Raw genomic sequence first — 6,180 nt, 5'->3', positions numbered from 1 at the left:
AACAACAAACCAACAAATGCTTCCCAGCTTTTCCAGCACTGGTCACTCTGGATGTAACTTCCAGTCAAAGTGACAGATAGGTCACTGGTCAGACAGACTTCCACGCTGAGTTCAACCAGTGTTTCTCAGACGTCACAGAGTTAGAAGCAGACCTTGAGCTGCTTTGATCTTTGCTTTAGTTTCACAGCAGATGTTCCTGCAGATGTTCAGTTGGAGCTGACTGACATTCAGTGCGACTCTGTTCTCAAGCAGAAGTTCACCACGTCCACACTGGACAGCTTCTACAGCTCACTGAAGGAAACACAGTTTACACACATGTTCAGGCACACACAGGAGGTGTTGGTTTTATTTGGCTCCACTTACATCTGAACAAACATCTGTGAAATGACCCTTTACCCATCTGTGGAATCAGAAGCCAACTTCAGGTGGTCCTCTGGTGTGACCAAGTTGTTCTGAAGTCCTGTCGTCTCCTTTGACAGATTCTTTTATTGTTTCAGTGAAATTATATATTTGCTCCATGTTTGCTAATCACAGTCACTGTATGTCTCTGAAAGATCTTTTTTCCAACTCTGACAGTGATACTTTATTTTGGTAATAAAGTTTTGATCATCTCAAAGCAATGGGCAGCAGTAAGAGCACCACAAAGAGCTGCCTTCTGCCTCCTCAACCGCAGTTTTCAGTTTTTATAAACTCCTTGTTCAACAAAAACATTCTAACTTCAGGATGTATGAGCGTTTCTAACTTTTACAAACTTATCTGTATTCTCAACTCGTGAAAATTTATTCTTACTGTTATGTCAAACACTGCAGACGATGAATGAACAATTGACTCAAAGTTACTCACTGACAAATATGATGATGACACACGCATGTGTTGCAGAGCTAAATTAATGTTTATTATTTAGATGTTATCAACATTTCTAACTTACAGTTGCTGCTAAAACTAGTATAAAAACTAATTTTGTAAATTAAATTTACCAACTAAAATACCTTGTTAAACACCAAATACTACAAAAATACATACATTTTATAATTTCGGAGCCTTTTAGGAACCAAACAGTAATAAATGATGAAAGAGATGTGAGTGTAAACCTGATGATTTAAAGCAGACATATAACTGTCAACAGCAACATTATTTGTGTTCCTGCATAAAGATCAGTCCCATTATTTCCAACATGTTCCACCCAGCTGATGTCCTGGAGGAAAAACTCCTCCAGTTCCTCATGTCTCATGTCAGACTCATCAGTCTTTACTGGACTCTGATGGTTTAATAAACAGGACAGAGGACAGAGAGAGACATGACTGGAATCAAACCAGCAGCTTTGGTTCCTGCAGAAAACACTGAAGACAATAATCAACAAGGACCCCTCCCTTCACCCCCAATGACAGCAGAACAAAGCTGCAGCTACGAGAGACACTGATGAGAAATATTTCATCCCATCAAACAGAGAAGATGAACTGAAGCTCGTAAGTGAAGGAAAAAAGTCCCAACAGGAAGAGTTCAACTGGTTTCTCTTCTAATCTGAACAGAACTGGTCATTTATCAGGATGAAATTATTTTCTTTTTATGTGTCCCGACAGACTTTCTCACTGTGGACTCTCAGAGACTCACTGTGAAGTTGTGGCCTCAGCTCTGAAGTCCAAACCCTCCCATCAGAAAGAACTGGACCTGAGTTTCAATGACCTGCAGGATTCAGGAGTGAAGATTCTGTCTGCTGGACTGGAGAGTCCAAACTGTAGACTGGAGAAGCTAAGGTGATTTAAACGACAATTTGTTTTTCACTAAATACACTTTCTGTTCTTTACTTCAGTTTGATCTTTTTACTTCATTGATTTGGGGGATTTATCTGAGCATAAAACCAAAGATGTGAAAATGTGTCAAAGTGTCTGTGAAGAAATGTGATCATTTGTCTCCGAAGGTCCAAAGTGAAGTCCAGATGTCAGAGGGATGTTGTTCTCAGTTGTGTGTAACTTTGGAAGAAGCAGACAGAATTAGTGTCAGACTGGTTTAGCTTCATATTAGTGTCAGCTGAACTCACGAGTGGATTTGTGTCAGGAACAGAGCGTTCACTTTCAGTGTGAACAGCAGGAGTCACAACTGTTTGATATGATACATGACTGTTGTTGTTGTTGTTGTTGTTGTTGTTGTTGTTGTTGTTGTTGTTGGTGGTGGTGGTGGTGGTGGTGGTGGTGGTGTGTGTGTGTGTGTGTTGTTTGTTTTGATAATTGGACTTTCTCATCAGGAACGAACATTGGAAACAAAAAAACAAAAAACTATTTTATTTAATTTTTGGTTTAAATACAAAAGATTTATTTTAAATTTTAGCACTAAAAAAAGAATAAACAGCTATTTAAAATGATTTGATTTTCTTTTCATGTTTAGAATAATAAAATAATAAAATATGTGACAATAAAAACTAATTTATTTTAATATTTTAATAGTTTTTGTCTGTTTTAAAACAGACTATTAATGATTTAATATTAAATAGGCAGTCCCCATCAAAGTTTCTCCAGGAACTTTCTAGTTTAGTTTAGTGCTGAGATGAATGTGACGTGAAAGTTGTGGTGACACTAAAGTGCCGACATAAGGCTGATATTTTACTGATCCACACTGAGGAGCTTCATGACAAACTCTGTTTTCTTCTTCTGGGCTTTCATTGAACATCAAATATGAAACATTGTGTCATTTACTTGGAAACTCTGACACACTTGATGTTCAGCTCATAGTTCAAGTCATGACTTTCACAATAAAAGCAGAGTTGAAACTAACAGTTATTATTTATTATTACTGAATAAACTTGAATAATTAATGTGAGTGCCACCAGCCCTCACCAGTTCAACACCCAACAAGCTCTTTGTGACGCGACACGTTTCTTCAGAATAAGTCTTGAATCCAATCATTTAGTTTTGTGACTTTTCAAAACAAAAGGAAAGTGACGTCTAAAGACTGAGTTACTCTCGGGTGCAAGACTTCTGCCCTTTAACACACTAACAAACTATTATTCACAGAAATAACTCAAACTGTAAAAATAACACATTTTACATGAAGTTTTCAACTCCTTTGAATAAATGGCTCTTACAATTAAAGTTTAATTTGAAACATTAAAACATCTTTCAGTTGGATCAATGTTTTTCACAGTTCAGAGTCTTTAAAAGTTTTGTTTTGTTTCTAAACTTACACGTTTTATTCTTTATTCAGATTAAGGAGGTGCAGTTTGACAGAGATCAGCTGTTTTTCTCTGAGCTCAGCTCTGAAGTCCAACCCCTCCCATCTGACAGAACTGGACATGAGTCGGAACAAGCTGCAGGATTCAGGAGTGAAGCAGCTGTGTGGTTTTCTGGAGAGTTCAGGATGTAGACTGAAGACTCTGAGGTCAGACATGTTTATCACCTGCTGGTGGAGGAGGAGGGACAATGTTGTTGATGCATGTGTGTGTGTGTTCATTTGTTTTTATTGTTACCAAAATATGCACGGGGAGAACATCTAAACTCCACACAGAAAGACCTCAGGAGGGAAGTGAACCTGCAACCTTCTTTCTGTGAGGCGACAGCTCTAACCGCTGCTCCACTGTGCCGCTCCTTATTCCATGAATCAATAAATGTAATTAACTCAAAGTTTCAGGTAATAATCTGGATGTTCGTCTACAACTGATTAACTTCTGGACTCAACTCGACTCTAAACGGTCTCCACAGTAAAACAATCTTAACAAACACAAAAATGACTCAAACGTTGCCATTTCTCAACTTCAGATGATTTGAATGTAAAACTCTGACATGAAAGGCAGCGGGGGATATTTTTCTCTTTTGCTTGTTCATTTGAAGGTTTCCTGTCTCCTCGTTTGTCAGAATCAATCTGTCACAAACATTCAGACTTCACTGCTTCTGTGTTGTCAAATTTCCCACGGACCTTGAACTAAACTTCTAGTGAAGACTGAAAGAAAGCAGCACACCATGATGTTCTCTTCTGTTCAGAGGATCCTAGACTGTCTTCAGTCACACAAAGAAACATCAGTGCAGCACAAAGAAACATCTGGATTTAGAAAAACTCCATGCAAGAAAAAAAGAGCAGAGTTCTGAAACTACAGCTTTTAGATTTTATATCTCTTTTATTTTAATGCATTGATGGATATTTTTGCTGCAGCTTCTTCCTGAACATGAGCCCAACATGTGGACTTTTAAATGGCTCCATGTTTGTTTTGATAATTGGACTTTCTCATCAGGAACGAACATTGGAAACACAAAAAAAAAACTATTTTATTTCATTTTTGGTTTAAATACAAAAGATTTATTTTAAATTTTAGCACTAAAAAAGAATAAACAGCTATTTAAAATGATTTTATTTTATTTTCATGTTTAGAATAATAAAATATTAAAATATGTGACAATAAAAACTAATTAATGATCAGTTTTTGTCTGTTTTAAAACCAGACGTCGTCAGCAAGAGTTCATCAAAGATCCATGACTAAATGTCAGTGTGAGGAGAAAGTAGTTTAAACTCTGTTCAGAGACATCCATTGCCTGTGATAAATGAACTCTGAGCAACATGCGTCGTTTTCCACAAACAATAAAAGAATGTGTCTCAGAGGAGACGACAGGACTGAAGAAAAACCTGCTCTCACCACAAGACCACCTGAAGTTAGCTTCTGATTCCAGCTGCTAGCTAAAGGGTTATTTCACACAATCTGCTCCATCTTCAGTCAGCTCTGGTTCAAATCTAAAATACTTTTACTTGTCAAACTTGTTCTAAATTATTCTGAATTGAATACAAATACATGAAAACACAGTTTGTCATTTATGAAATCTATATTTATAAAAGTTCAAAAGAGGGTTTCAACGCTCACACCTAACAGGAAAATAGATGTGAGAAATTCTGAAGTGTGTTTTGAAGCAGGTCCAATGTCTGTAAAAAGTCTGATCCAGAGTCCAGTCTAAGTGTTGTTCCTGGAATGAAAGGCGGCGGGCGATATGCATTCCTTCAAGGAATGCTAGTTCTTTATTTAGTTTAGTGCTGAGATGAATGTGATGTGAAAGTTGTGGTGACACTAAAGTGCCGACATAAGGCTGATATTTTACTGATCCACACTGAGGAGCTTCATGACAAACTCTGTTTTCTTCTTCTGGGCTTTCATTGAACATCAAATATGAAACATTGTGTCATTTACTTGGAAACTCTGACACACTTGATGTTCAGCTCTGTATTGTGAAATTCTTTATCAAAAGGGCTCGTGAACGGTCGGCACAGATATTCAGACAAGATGGAAAAAATAAAACACAGAGGCTGTTACTGCTAGGAATAATAAGTGTCATTTATTAACCTGCCACAGAAAACAGCCAAGCAGAAAACATGTACACTCGTACACTCTTAACACACAAAATGATATGAAAGAACTTCTCACCGTGACACTGGCCGGGAAGTCGTTTTCGACCCAGGTAAAGAAGAATCACATCAAAATTGCGCATGGCACCAGCGCGTGCTGGTCCACGCAAGACTTCCGACTCTCTGTGTTTGATACATTTCTTATATACCTTTCCCTGACCGGATCGCGTGAGAGCAGTGGAAAACAAGTTTGATGGTTGCCAGGAAAAACAGATTTAATTAAATCTGTTTTTCCTTCATCAAAGCAGTCTGTGCAACAGAGCGATGGTTTCATAAAAACATGTCCTTCAAAACCTGGGTCACTGTAACCTTAAGATTGGGCCCGATCTTCTGGTTAGAGCATCCCCCAGAGAACTTTAATTACTCCAAAACACATCTGCAGCACAGGCCTGACTTTAAGCAAGATAAGCTGCATCAAAAGTGAGTATAAGTGTGTTTTCAAATTACATGTAAATGAGTATAAATTGACATAAAAGCATCAAAATAATCATTCCTATATCATTCCACCCTTGCCTTTTATGGCAATTTAGACATTTAATTCTGAAAAGTAACACACACAAAATGTATATGTTTGAATAGGCATAAAGGCAACTTAACACCTTATAAAACATATTTTTATATCAAGCTCATAGTTCAAGTCACGACTTTCACAATAAAAGCAGAGCTGAAACTAACACTTATTATTTATTATTACTGAATAAACTTGAATAATTAATGTGAGTGCCACCAGCCCTCACTAGTTCAACACCCAACAAGCTCTTTGTGACGCGACACGTTTCTTCAGAATAAGTCTTGAATCCAGTC

General features: G+C 37.5%; 1 protein-coding gene across 1 annotated transcript in view; it reads right to left on the bottom strand.

Annotated features, from left to right (window-relative positions):
• The window catches only part of LOC119429043 (NLR family CARD domain-containing protein 3-like), a 15,414-nt gene that overhangs the window by 2,606 nt on the left and 6,628 nt on the right, over positions 1 to 6,180 (bottom strand). The window lies entirely within an intron of this gene.

The sequence above is a fragment of the Nematolebias whitei genome, chromosome 23, assembly GCF_014905685.2.
Source record: "Nematolebias whitei isolate Nwh7 chromosome 23, NemWhi1, whole genome shotgun sequence".
Taxonomy (NCBI): domain Eukaryota; kingdom Metazoa; phylum Chordata; class Actinopteri; order Cyprinodontiformes; family Rivulidae; genus Nematolebias; species Nematolebias whitei.
The sequence above is the reverse complement of the archived record's forward strand: the minus strand, read 5'-3'. Positions and strand labels throughout refer to the sequence as shown.